The 14571-nt window shown below is 40.1% G+C and overlaps 1 protein-coding gene and 1 long non-coding RNA gene across 3 annotated transcripts in view; one reads left to right on the top strand and one right to left on the bottom strand.

The window, feature by feature from the left end:
• Cytip (cytohesin 1 interacting protein) overlaps positions 1-14571 on the top strand; it is a 66411-nt gene that overhangs the window by 17513 nt on the left and 34327 nt on the right. The gene's annotated exons all lie outside the window — the stretch shown is intronic.
• On the bottom strand, positions 974-14063 carry Gm13546 (predicted gene 13546). Of its 2 annotated transcripts, NR_045895.1 has the most exons (4): positions 14017-14063; positions 12337-12483; positions 8260-8445; positions 974-1609 (listed from the first exon to the last, which is right to left on the bottom strand). It is a non-coding gene; the product is annotated as a predicted gene 13546 (long non-coding RNA). The 2 variants fall into 2 exon arrangements; NR_045896.1 differs by lacking the exons at positions 8260-8445; positions 12337-12483.

Genomic DNA, 14571 nt, shown 5'->3' with positions numbered 1-14571 from the left:
CAGTTCGGTTATAATTAAATATGGGTGGAATCCAAAGGATGCTTTACAACCAAGAGATTTTTGTTGTGGAATGTATTTATGTTTTCTAATTTATTTAGAGTTATTTTCTATGTATTGTTGAATATACTTTCTTTAAAAAGACAGCTTTTTTAGGGAGGGCAAATAGGAAGTTTTTGCAAAGACTATTCACAAAGTTTACCTTTTAAACAGACCAACGCTGAGCAGAAAGACTATGTCAATGCTGTATGTGTTTTTAAACTTACCATTGTATCAAAATAATCTTACATTTTTTTTAGCTTCCTACCCTAGAAATCAAGAGTTCAGGATGGGTGAATATTCATTAGCGCATAAGAGCTCTTTCATAGCCACATGGTTCCTAAGAAGGGGTATGCTAATTCCTGTGTGCACACTGACTCTGGTCAATGCTATTGCTTTGGTGTGTTTATTATTTTATTTTTAAGTGAAAATTTGCTAACCATGGTTAAATGTATTTCCAATCTTCTCTTAATCATTCCAAACAGTTGAATTAAAAAAAAATCAAAGCTGTAGATTTATTTAACTCCAAAGAACATGGGAGGGGGAAACCTGTATTCATTCCATTTAGGGCTATTTTCAATGGGCTTCTTCCATGCACCTGAAGAATGAAGCAATTTCCCCTTGCTCTTCTATAATTAGACTTTAGCATGGAAGACTTTTTTTTTTGTCAGAATAGATGTCAAGTAATTTGGTAGATGTTGTAAAATCAATCAGAGTCTTTAAAAATTTTGTCCTGCCAAGACTGTGAAATACATTTGTACATATTCATTTTTGACTTGATGGATGGGTGACAGGCAGTAGGCAGCAAGATTGAGCACTAAACGCTCCTTGTGTCAGGCTTCAGAAGTCTCAGCAGTCTGATCTGCAGCACATGAAAAGGCATAGGAAAAAAGCGAAACCAGAAATATGTATGAGAATTTGGTCTTAAGTCAGGAAATAGCAGCAAAGAATTATTTTTACTGGGAGATACAGAAAAATCGTAAAGCTGGAAGGCTGAGACTTTTGATGAATAAATGAACCGATTATTTTATGTTTTATTGAAAAGTTACATTATCTTAGCCATGTTGAACTCTCAGGGATGAGCTGAAAGAGAGTAAAAATGAGTGAAGGGTTGGAAGGCTGATTTTATGAGGCAAAATGAAAAATAGGCCAAGCTCAACTGATGATCTTCCAGTAGACGGTGGTGTGCTTCTATGGGAAGAGTGGCATTCTGGGAGACCGAGGGCTGGTCCTCATCGGACAACTCCTTCCAGTGGTCTATCGTATCTCCATGCAAGTGGCTGTTCCTTTGTCAAACTGTCCATTTCAGTCACATGTGGCGTTGCATAAGGCAAATTTAATGTCTTCTCACCTTCCAATGTAGTCAGAATACAAAGCAAGTGGAGGTGCAGAGTGCCTGGAGCCCACCTTGCTGGGTAAAAGCATCATTTGTACAGCTGGGATGGATGCACATAGACGTTAGGGAGCATCTTCAATCTGCGCTGTCGGCATGTGTGCAGTGCTCATTACTTTCCGTCTCACTGCAGAATCCCTTGTGTCTTTTGTATTCACAGCCATGTCCAAACATCAACCCCTGAAACAGAAAGAATGAAAATAGAAAAATTAATGCAAGTTCAGTTCCTTCTGTGGCATCTCAGCCTGCCCTACTTTTTCCTCAGACCTGGCTTACATACCAATTTGGGATGTTTCTTTGCAAATCTTGTTGGAGTTTCTCCGCAAGAAATAACATGTTTGTTTGTTTGATTGATTGATTTTTTAAGGAAAAAGAATTATATTTATAAACCTGTATAAAACTTACAGACTACAGTACTTAGAGCAAACAACACTGAAATGTATTTCTCTCTGCACCTAAGTCCTTCAGGAGCCCATGGAACAAGTAAATAATTAACCATCTACTACTTGCTTGGAAAGTGGCACAGAGCACCTCAGGGTGTTGAGGCAGCACTAGATGATCTTCACTGTTCTTCAAATTCCACAAATTCCATACTGTCCTTTATTCCCTCAGGGAAACCACATTTCAAAACTGGAAACCACATTTCAAAACTTGAAAACAATAGAAGTCACTCTACCCCTACCCTATTTGTATGTCCCTAAACACTTCCAACATTCACATCAAACAAATTAGATTTTATGTTTCTACCTGAGGAGTTCACCAGCTAAGGTGGTTTGGTTTTCCAGTTTCCTGGAACAGTGCGCCACCTTCCAACAGTGAAACTAAGAAGCAAAGTGTGGCAAGTGTCCAGCAAGGGACAAGCTAGGGGCTGGAAAACATCCAGAATGCAACTCATGAACTATTTATAATTTAAAGGGAACGCCGACCTTTTGAAAAAGTCAAATCAGATATAAAGGCAGTAAAACAGTGAAGGAGGAAATTCCAGAAATAAAACAGGTAAGGCTACATCAAAGGAAAGACTGGCGGTCCTGAGTCCACCCTGGGCTTCAGCCATCCGGAGGATGCTCAGAAAAGCCTCATGAGAAGTTGGGAAAGGTGAGGGCTGTGTTAATGACCCACACAAAAAAACCAGTCACTCTCACTTGAGAGAGACCTCACCTCCGGTTGGTTTATTTTTTCCCCTCTTGGAGCCAGGCCACAACAGAGGCATCGCACACCTTCAGGCCTCTCTGTCTCTTCCCCTTAATAAACTATCTGGCTTCTGATCTATGAGTCTCTACTCTCTAAAGACTTATAAAGACACACAGGGACATGGAACCTTCAGTATCTGCCCTCTAGACTCACATCTGTACCTGTGATAGGATCAGTAGTTGCAAAATAAATAAAGTTAATTGTAGTATATGTTGACTGATCAGGGCTATTCCTACATGGCAGAGAAGATTCCTAACACAGCTATTCAAAGCACTAGTGAGCAGACTATGTATGGGAAGGGAGTCCACAGAGTAGCCAAGGCCCACCTTGCAGACCCTGGACTTGCAGGTGGAAATGTGGACCTGTCACCTGGACTGAACAGAGGAGGAGGAGGAGACACTCCTTTGTGGTTAAGCATTAGAGTGCTCTATATGGAAAGATTTTTCTTGTATGTTACAAGGGAGAAAACATATGTGGCATGAACACAGAGGTCTTGAGACAGCTCCCATTTAGAGAGACATACAGCAGCATAAGAAAGACTGGGGAATATTAGCAAGCCTCTTCCTTGTTAGTGAGTGTTGTCTTACACACTGACGATGGAGCTGAATGCCATAGCCCAGAGAGGAGCGACAGATCGATACAATCTGGCTGCTGCTTCATTCAGTTTCTTAGCTTGTGGCTAAGAGCCAGGGATATATTTTGCTGTCTTTGTTCCGCACGTCACACGTGCTCTGGCAAGCAGCTGCTATGCCTTCGTTTCACTGCTCAGCCCTGATCAGAGTCCTTCAAGAGGTCCTAGCAAAAATTTACATCAGCCCTGGCCAGTAATTACTATCTCTTTCCAGACACAACTCTTACACGTTCTGCATGTTAATTAATGCTCCAGTGCTGTGGAGTACGCAGGGTGAGGCTGAAATGCTTACTGTCATAATTGCTATTGCCAGCAGAAAACAGTGCATCCTCTCGGCCAGGTATAGTGGAGCATGACTGTAATGCTAGTTATAAGATGCACATGCAGGAGGATCTGGAGTTCAAGGTCAGCCTGGAACATTGGACATTGTGTCTCAAAACATCAAAAAGAAAGGGCTCAAAAAGACATCCTTTCTTCCTGTAAAATGATACACGACGTCTCTTTCAGATGCTGCTAATTTGAGATGCTGGCGTTTAGATGATTATATCTGTCCTAGACCGTTATTTACTGATGCTCCAAATATTTAATAATCACATCCAGTTTCCACTTGTTCAGCTCTGTTTAAACAGCACGAATTTCTTGTGGAGATATTGTATCACTGTGTTTCCCTGAACATCCTGAGCATTCCTCTATCAAGCCCCTGAGTGTCCTATCAAAGGAACATGAGATACGGTTTGAAACAAAAGTCTTCAGTTTAATCTCTTTTATCGACTCCGTGTCCTTCCTCATCTCTCTAGAAGCCTCCTTGCAAGGTATAATTAAATCAACTATCCACTTAAAATAATTTTATTTTCCATTTGTCATCTGGTCATCCAGATTTTATGGCAACATTGCTTAAGGCAGTGGGGAGGTGTCACAAAAATAAAGGGAGGTTACTATCCCTGGTGATGTGAGTAAGGAAGTAGGCGTGCATCAGAGGCTGTGTGTGTGACTGAGGCAAAGGGTGAAATGATTAGGAGTCCAGGACTGTTAGAGACACATAACCTGCTGCTGGTATAGAAAGATACTTCAGAGATGGGAGCAACTGAGGTGAGCCATGTAGTGTGTATACAATTCAATGACAAGTGATAAAAAGTAGGTTACAGGCAGGGAAAACAGCTTAAAGACACTGAGGTATGCTTCTCTCAACTGAGCTGTCAGAAGGAAGGCTTTTTACATCCTGTCGCAACAAGTCCATGTGTTTAGATTAAAATTGATAACTGAAAAAATACATAAAAACTGCATCATAGTTTGAATGTAAAGACTGGGAATTAAAACTTCATTTGGCAGGTATGTTACAATATGCTCAGATGTCAACATTAGAAGATGGGTAGCTGGGACACTAAATGTAGGGAGACCATTTTTTTTTTTTTTGTATGTGTTATGCTGAGGGCTAAGCCTTGAGTTCAAGACAAGAAGGAGCTAGATGAGATGGTAGGATATTCAGAGGAAGAGGTGATAAAATATGAGGACCTATCATATAAAAAGAGAATCTTAGAAAGATGGGCTGGCAGATTGTATCTGTCACACAGCACTGCCCCAGATAGTCTGGTTCTATCTATAGCTTAGTGTATGAACATCTTGTGGCGAGGCAAAGGCTGCAAACTATACTTCCTCAATTGTGTTGCACATCTTCCGAACTTTATATTTTGGATATTAAGATACTTCTTATTACCTTTGGACACACCCAGTGTGAATTTTTCCCCTTCCTTGAAAAGCAGTTAGTAAATCAACGGTGCCTATTCTAATTGATGGCACTGTGTTATCAAGGTTTAACATAAAACGCACATTATTACTGTATTTCAGTTTTGCCTTAAAATAGTTATTTTAATTGCAATTAAGAAAAACAGTCCAGAGTATAAATTACATTTAAATATTAAAAACACCATGAATATTATTCAGCACGCACATACATTGCCCTAAGTAAATAATCACAGGAGATGAGTCAGCCTCCAGAGGTCTAAGCAAATTATGAATGCATTCATCACTACTTCCTGAGATCTCTGATAAATGTGTTTCTCTTTTAAGTGCTGGAAGGATACAAATAAATGAGAAAAGGGCAATCTCTTGGACCGGGGATACGTGGGCATACATGGCTGGAGTTCAGAAAAAGACAGGATGGACACACTTCATTTGAATAAGGCAGAATGTGATGAATCATGGCAGGTGTTTTGGAGTGTCTGAGGAGAGATGCTCATTGCTTCTTGGGGTATCAGGTAGAACTTGGAGAAAGATAAAGCATTTAAGATGAGCCTGGGAGGATGGGTACCAATGTAGATAAAATGGATGAATTCCAGTATCAGAGGCTGTGTGTGTAACTGGGGCAAAGGGTGAATTGTTTAGATGTCCAGGAGTGGTAGAGGCACATTACCTGCTCCTGGTATAGGAAGATACTTCAGAGGAGGGAGTATCTGAGGTGAGCCACATATCTTTGTGTTGTGTACATAAGTGAGAAACTGGAAAGAATCCCTGTGTGTTCAGGAACAGAGGCAGGACAGTGTCACTGGAAGGAAGGTCATGGGTGATAGTAACTACCCTGGGAAACTTGGAGGAATTATTATTATCTTACTGGACATTGTGTGCGCCACATGATGATATGCAGCATCACTGGTCCTGATGTAGAAGCCGAGCTGAGCACAATAAAGCTCGGGTCAATGATTTAGCTTAATCAGCAGTGTAAGGACCTGTGTTCCACCCTCTGGCCTTCCTCATTCCTAAGAAGGCATGTGAAAGGGTACATGCACAGGGACATATGGCTAGGAAAGGCTATAGGCCAAACGGCAGAGGAGTTACAAAAGATGTGAAGAAATCTGAACTTAATTCTGCAGCTGAAATGATGTAATTTTCTGCACTTGAAAAATCATGTGACCTCCCCACCATTGTTAGCGTACTAGAATTATACCATAATGGTCTTAGTAATATGGTGGCAGGGAAACTTAGGTTGTTGAGTCTAGGGAACCTCTGAACCCTTAATTTTATTGTACTGCTTTACATTGATTGCCAAAGACTCTTCTGTCCATCATTATTTGATACTCATAATAATGCCGCATCTCTCTCTCTATTGAGTATATGAAGAAACATTCCAAATGACAATGGTCTTGCAAAAGTCCTTCAGGTGGTAGGTGGTGGGACAAGGGAAGTAGTAACTGTTCAGAAGCCTACATAACTGCTGTTATCTTCTTGTTCTTGAGTTCACTGGTTTTATCTCATCAAATTTCTCTTTGCTATCAGTCATACAAATGGGCATGCATATGGCCTAGTTTGCTCTGGAAAAAATCTCCAGTGCAGAAAATGGTGTCCTTATTAAGTGAAGAAATGGGCCACTCTGGCTGGCCCCTTGATCCCTAGTATCTAAAGTACAAGGACATTTCCTAGACTTTTCACAAACATTTTGCTTCTCCCACCTACGCCCTCTGATTTCAAAGTCAAATTTGTAGCATTGCTTGGTTAAAGAAAAAGTGTCACTCACATTTTTGCATTGATCACCACTCACCATGTATTGTTTGTAACATTTCAATCCCTTCCATTATATTTTGAGTCAATGTCCTGGCATACCAGGCTATGCCAGGACTGAAGGGCATGTTCCACTTTTAATGTCATCTTGTCTCTAAAGAGTAGTAATAGATCGTATACTATGCTACATATTAATCAAACATAGTGGCTGAAACCAACAGAAAGTCAGTCTCTGACAGTCTGGAGGCTGCAAGTCTAAAATCCAGCCACTACTTCACTGTGATTGAACAGAATTCTTCCATGGCTCTTCCTCGTTTGTGGTGATGAGCATCCAACCTCAGTGTTTCTTGGTGTGCAAGTACAAAGCTTCAACTTCAAAATCTGCTTCTGTGGTCACATTGGATTCTTCTCTACTGATAAAATCATTAGACCCATTGGACTAAAGCCTATTCTAATGATGTCATCTTATCATCATACCATCTACAAAGACTTATTTTAAATGTATCCAGTCTTACAGCTATTAAGGGTTAGGATTTCAGACTTTAAAAAAAAAAAACTTTATATTTTCACTAGAGTCTTAAAGTCATGAGGACAAGGGTCATATTTCCCATCTTCTCAAGATTAGCACAATTGTTAGGTAACAGAATTGTAGCATAGTTTACTTGTTCACTATTGGAATGTAACCTTGGCTGTCCTAGGTCCTAGTTGTGTACCCTTGAGCAAGTGGGTTAGACACAGCAAACTTTTCTGGAAAAGGAGCAATATAGTACTATCCTTGCAGTTAGCATGAGATTAAGAACATCTGGAAGATGCCTGCCTCTTGTTATGAGTATTCAAGTAGGAAATGCTTATAGAGTTCTGTTGAAGGAGACTGTGTGATGTACTGAGAGTTCTACCACTAAACCACTGTCTTTGGTTTTCACCTGTAAGTAAAAAATGTTCTGTGAGGTGACTCTGAAGTTTCTTCTACTCTGCATCTTGTAAATTTATTTTCTTGTTCCTTTAAGTGACAGAGGGCAAGGGAATGAGAGTGAGCAAGTGAGAGATTACTGATTGTATGTAATTTTGGAGATTCTAATACGGATTCATGGAAAGACACATTGTTAGTTTATGTCTCATGCATAGTACTTTGTGCTATCTCTATTTAACCTACTATTTCTAGTTATTAGAATCTAAGAACTATTTCTTGTTCCTTTAAGTCAGGCTTTGTATTAGCTAAGGAATGATAGAAATGAATCAATATACTGTTTTTCGTTGTATTGCATTTAAATCTCAAAACAACCGAGATTTTATATCTATTTAAAATTGTAAATAGGCTAGGGTAGAAATAAAATAAAGGATTCTGGTTTTCTTAGAAGTTACCTTCTTGCCCATCTGTAGCTCCTTCTGCTACGCACACACACACACACACACACACACACACACACACACTTCTAGATTATGAAAACAAAACTGGAGGAGCTGACCCACACTCCATCAGTTTCTGTGTGCTGACCCTCTTTGCTGATTCACTTACCATGTTCAAAGACATCCTCTACAGGTGGCAGAGTGACTCCCAGCAGCAGATGGGGAGCAGATTGGAGGGAGGACTATTTGGAGAACTCTAAGGGAAAGCTTCCTGGGAGCTGGTCCTTTTGGATGTGGTTTAACATCTTCCTCCATCCAATTGGGTTGAACCCGTGCCTCTTTAGTTTCATTTGAGCTGGCATTTGAATGGAGAGAGAAGACAAGTGAACTAGGATTGGGGGCAACAACCTTGAGGAACAAAGAAGGAGTGCATAAGCTCCCTACAGGAGCTGCCTTCTGTGCAGGGGACAGAAGAGCGGTCACAATGACTGGCTGAGAAGATGTGGCATGACGTAGGGTAGCTACCAGAACAAGCAGGAGCAGGAAGAGTGGACTAATGGGGAAACCACCCAGACTTCACCAAAGTATTTTGTTATTCCAAGTGTCTTATACAATTTCAGTTCCCAAGCAGGCCTCTAGCTTTCTAAGAAAGACTTTCCCAATTCTGCAGGGTTAACTGCCCACACTCAAGTGAAAGGGCAAGGTTATGTAAAAGGTGAGCCTTAGAGGGAGAGACAGGGGAAGAGGAAAGAACCACCCTCATTTATTTATCTTGAATTCTTATGAAAGGTTTGGTTTTGAAATGTGGTAAGGGAGAAAAAAAAGGGTACAATGTGACTTAAGGTAGGCAGGCAGACACACACACACACACACACACACACACACACACACACAATCTAGCTGGCTCCTTAAAATTACCTGTGGATTATTGAAATTTCAAAAGCTGACTTAACAGTGTATAGATGAACACATACAAAAGAGGTTAAACCCTCTATAAGAGAGGCTTTGACAATCATCTTTCTCTCTTTTTCTTCTCCAAGCCTATCACCAGTTGTTAATCCCACCAGTCTAGAGTAAGGTCACTACCACAATTTAGAGCCAAAATTGAAGCAAGCTTTAATTAAATACTGGCCAGGTTGATGGACTTTCTGGTCAGGTCCATCTCTGGGTTTCCAGAAAATGGCCTCATTCACAGGGTGCAGGGTCTTAAAAAGGCAAAACCCACAATTCATCACATTCTCCAATCAGGGGAGAGCATACATCCGGATGCAGTTTCTGCCTAGGTACCTCTTACCTACATCCAATCAGGGAAAGCATACATCCTGATCCTGACAGTATTTCCTGCCCACGGACCTCCTGCCCACACGTGGTCAAGCACAAATGATGCAGATGGGTCACAAAGACTTGATTAGGAGAGTGAAAACATGTGGCTTGTTATCTTCCATAAACAATAGCTTCCAGCACTTCAGGAAGTATTGGTCCTTACACAGGGGGCTTACAGGTTAGAGGTATTTTTGCTGCATGAATCTTTTAGACATAGTAATTAAACAAGGTAACTTTGGCTGTCACATGGTAACCTGGATTAATGGGTCACTTTGTATTTTTTTAATCTTTTCTTTATGTCTGCCTATGTTAGTATTCAGACATGTATTGTTTTATAAAGCAAAAGTGGCTCACATCACACACACACTGCTCGTCTGTCTTTGCCTTAGAAGTCTTGATCACCACATGGATACGGGTTTTACACTTTCCGACTGTTGCAGTATACTCCATAGAATTAACACACCGCAAGTCACTTAACACCATCCTGCATGATGCACAGTTAAACCTTTGTTTTGTAGTTTCAAACAGTCCTCCAGAATCATTCTCAGATTCTTTGTAGATAGAGGGGTATTCCGGGACTCTTAAAATTAGAAACAGTAGTTGCACACTTAATTTGATACTGTCAAATGGCATCACTAATAAGCCTGGTAGATCTATCTTCCTATCCCGAGTGTCTAACTACCCATTTATTTGCAACTTGGACAGTACTATATGTCATCAAAGTCTTTTCCATCTGGTAGGCAATAGCTGAGTTTTTTTTTTTTTCCTACTTCCTGTTTCACTAAGAAGGTTGAACACTGAAAGGTGTACTGGTAATTCCTATTTCTTCTCTAAATATTTCTTCATGGGTTTGTAGTTTTAAAAATAGTTCTCTAAAATATACAATTTGGAGAACTCTATTCACTCTCCTCCTCCTCCTCTTTCTCCGTCCCCTCCTCCTCCTTGTCCTCCTCCTCCTCCTCCTTCTCCTTCTCCTCCTCTTCCAATTGTATGGACTGGACCCATGGCCTTGCACTTATCAGCCTAAGCATTCTATTTATCACAACCACAAAGTGATTGCTTCTGTCAAGTAATACCTAGCTAGTTCTTCATTTTCATCTTGCCCGTTGGGGTTTTCCCTAGACAAATTTTCACATCTTCATGCTGTCGATACTCTCTGAGTATTTATGAATTGTGTAGGAAAGCCATTCCTGAACTTAGTGTATTGAAATATTCTATATTTTCTGTTTACTATATATTCTAAATGTGTGCATGTGACTGCTTAAGTATCAGGAGTTTACTCAATTCTGATAAAAGGATATTACTTAATCCCCCCCCACACACACACAATAGGTCCTGGTTTATTTATTAAATGGCCTCTTCATTTCCTAATGGGTTAAATCACTTGATTATATAAATTTGTACACATGCTTGGATATTTTTAGGGTTTCAGTATTCATTCAACATGTGATACTATTTTTTCCTTTTAAATTTCCTTTTTAAAAATTATCTTATTTTCTATTCTTCTCTCATACATTATATTCTGACTGCATGTTCCCCTCCCTCCTCTGCTCCCCGTCCCTACCACCTCTCCTCTCCCTCAGTTCCACCCCTCCTCCATTTCCCTTCAGAAAAAGAGAAGGTCTCCCAGGGTTTGCCACTGAACATGCAGCTCTGAGTTACATGGCATTACACAATATAGTATTCCCACTGCCTTGATGCACACACCCCCGTCATTATTTTGCAATTTGTCATGACTAGTTTTCTGCCTTTTCTCTTTCAGATAGCTAGCTGTAAGAATGTTTGTTAAACATTATAAACAATTATATAAAATTATAAACAAAACTATGGATTTTTATTTGTAGCATGCTGAATACTTTGGGACATTTGAGGATAATAAGCTTGGTTATAAGATAGCCTTTGCTTGTGGCAAGGGGTCTGTGCTTCCCCAGTTGAGATTCTAGAGATGCCCTCATAACGTTATCAAAATGTTTTCTAGAGTCCTGCTTGTTTATGATGTTGTAAGTGTTTTGATAATGGCTCTTCTACCCAATCTTTTAACTTTCTTTGTAGTATTGCAATATAACAATGAAATAAATTTAATGATTAAGAATATCTGTACAAGAGCTATAAAGTATCATATATAACAGTTGCTGTTGTATAAGCAACTTATTTATTTTGTACTTTATTTTTGCATTTTTATACTCTGGAAAACTATTGCTAAGTTTCTTCTTTTTTTCTTTTGAAAGTAGGCATAGTATGTTGACCAGACTGGCTTTAACTCCTGGATCAAACAATACACCTACATTAGTTGTCCTGAGAAGCTGGAATTCCAGGACTCTACCACTGTGCCCTGCTAACTGTTAGCTCTTTATTGAGCTTTCTATGTTAGGGAGTCTAGCCATGAAAGTCTAGAATCATTGAATTATTTGTGGGTATGGATCAGCCTTTCAATATTTAGCATGCACTTGGGGGTATTTCTTTTTAGACTTGATTTATATTATTTGTTTCTGATGAAACCTGATTTGCTTGAAATTTTTTAAAGCAAAATGAATATTTATCATACCTCAGTTTCTGCTGAAAGGCAGCTCCACGCTACAAGGCTGTCTTTGCAAAGCAAAGATTGTGGTTCCAATCCTGCTCAAGTCAACTTGGTAAATGCATGAAAAAAGATGGTTCTAGAAGGTTTTTAGAAAGACTCCAATAGGTTTCCTTTCACTGATGCTAACACTATTTGCTTTGTCTTTTTATTGAAAGAGACCTTTTTCTAACCCCAGTTTTATCTCCCTGAAAGAGAACTATTTCTGTGGAAACTGGGGGAGCTGTCCCTGGCCCTAGACTTTGCTGCAGAGGACTCAATAGGTTATTGTTCTCTGGACACTGTGTAGCCTCCTTTCTGTCCTCTATAGGCCGGCTGTTTCCACTTAACTTTTACTTTTCTTACCTAAGTAAGTTGGCCAGAATAGGAGGAACACAGCACAAGGGATGAATAGCCCAGCTACTGCAGGTCACAGCCAGGCTGAAAGTCAGAACTCCTGTTACCACCTCTTCCTCTTGACTGGGGTTGGTAATTTAAGAACTTTCCTTTCATCTGGAAGGGTACAACTTCAAAACTATTGCATTGGTGGCCTCTAAAATTCCAGAGAACACTTGTGCACTGCCAGATAATTTTGGGTAAGGAGCTGTACACACGCCATGGTGACTTTCAAAATACACATATTCCTGTCTCCAAGTGACCCCCATGCCACTTAAGACACTGACAGCATAATGTCCTACAGAACTGTTTCTGCCACAATCTTTTTCACAGCTGAAGCAGGGAGAAATGAGACTGGAACTATTATGAAGTGCTCAGTGATGTTTCTCTGTAATAAGCAAGTGGATGGACATGGAAGAACATCTATTTTTATACTTGAAGAAGACAGAGTTAACTTACCAGATTACTTCAAGAAGAGTTGATCTTGATAAGGCCTCTGATTAATTTAGGGTTCTCTAGGGTGATTTTATGATTCACCCATAGCTTTGTGAGCAAGTGAACTGAACATGAATATGTTAGAAAATTGTTTTCTTATTTATATATTGAAAATATGGTTCATTATTATTTACTTTAGGGCTAAAGTTTTTCCTCTTTGTTGCTTTAATAGGTATTAATAACTCTGGTCATATGCTTGGTGCTTCATAGTGTAGTTTCAAGGAGCTTTAATGAGCCACCTCTGTTATTTCTCTTCCTTGAACTGTCTACTCTCTAGAGAAAGCCTTTCTCTATAATTTTAGGTTACCTTTTTCTGAAGATGAACACTCTCTTTTGGAGAATGGTATCTAATTCCCATTGATTCAGGGAAAATGGAAACGCCCAAACCAGTCACTAGAACCAGCTGATAATGGCATTCAAGATTTGGCTCAGTGAGTAAGAGTGGTGGCCACCTTTCTAGACTACTGGAATTCAGATTTCAGCACCCATGATTGGCCATTCAAAACCTTCAGTTCCAGGAGATTTGACACCTTTTTCTGGAACCTGCATAAAAGCAAGTGTACACATGGACTCCAGTGTATACCCCACACCCCTATATATCACATCTTAATACAAATTTAAAAGAAATACTAAAAGCAACTAGATAATCTTTATACTTAAAAAAGAAAATAAGTAATTTTCTGAAATGAAATTTACCTTCTGCAGATTCAAATACACAACAGTCCACTTTCACCTATGTAGCTCTGACTCATTACTTATGTCCAGGGAGTCAAAGAAAAAATTTTGGTGCAAATAAAGACCAAGGCCAAAACTTTAAAAGAAAAATGTGTAAGTGAACCAACAAAATGAAACTAAATGCTATAGTAGTTTATAAATCCAAACAAACCTTGAACAAATAATGTCACCAAGCCAGAATGAAAACCAAATCAATTGTTGCAGAAATCTCTTCCATGTCCATGTGAACGACTAGATTTTCTAAAATTTATTTTATTTTATTTTGAGCTAAGAGGCATGGCTCCCAGAAGGAACAAGCCTGAATCAAAAGTGGGGGTCAAAGCATGTCCAAACCTCAGAAATCTCACTGTGAGATTGGCAGGAGTAGGATCTTGTCCTCTCCCCACCACCCACCCCTAACCCCCCAACCCTACTCCATACCTGCATGTCTTGGTGCATGTAGCCCTGTGCAGGGGTGGGGGTGAGCCCTTTGCCTCACAAGAGGAAGTCACTTAGCTGGGTAAACTTCTTTTACCCTTATAAGGTCATATCCAGCAGCACCTGGAATTCCTCCTCATGCAAGTGAGGCATTCCCAGCCCCCAACCCCAGCCAATGATGGCCACTCATGCTGAGAGCCCCTATTCACCCCCAAAGGCTTAAGTAGCTCCTCTCTAACAAACTGAAACAGTTCTTCAAAGCTGTTGGTTCCCTGCACACTCACCACTGAAGACCAAGATCCTGCCTGCACCCACCTGCCTGGCCATGCTTCCTTCCCTCCAGTCCAGCCTGCTGTGCAATGAGCCTGGTTGCCCAGAGGGGGAAGCAGACATGGGGTGACAAGGAGGAGTGCAGAAATGTTACAAGAACTGGCTCTAACAGTACTTTGTGAGTACATCTGTTTGAGTTAACTACAGGGACTGCACGTTTTCTAGCTTTACACTCTGGGAGGGTGATGAGAGACTCTGCTGCACATGTGGACACTGGGTAGTTGACAG

This window comes from Mus musculus, chromosome 2 (assembly GCF_000001635.26).
Source record: "Mus musculus strain C57BL/6J chromosome 2, GRCm38.p6 C57BL/6J".
NCBI classification, from domain to species: domain Eukaryota; kingdom Metazoa; phylum Chordata; class Mammalia; order Rodentia; family Muridae; genus Mus; species Mus musculus.
The sequence above is the reverse complement of the archived record's forward strand: the minus strand, read 5'-3'. Positions and strand labels throughout refer to the sequence as shown.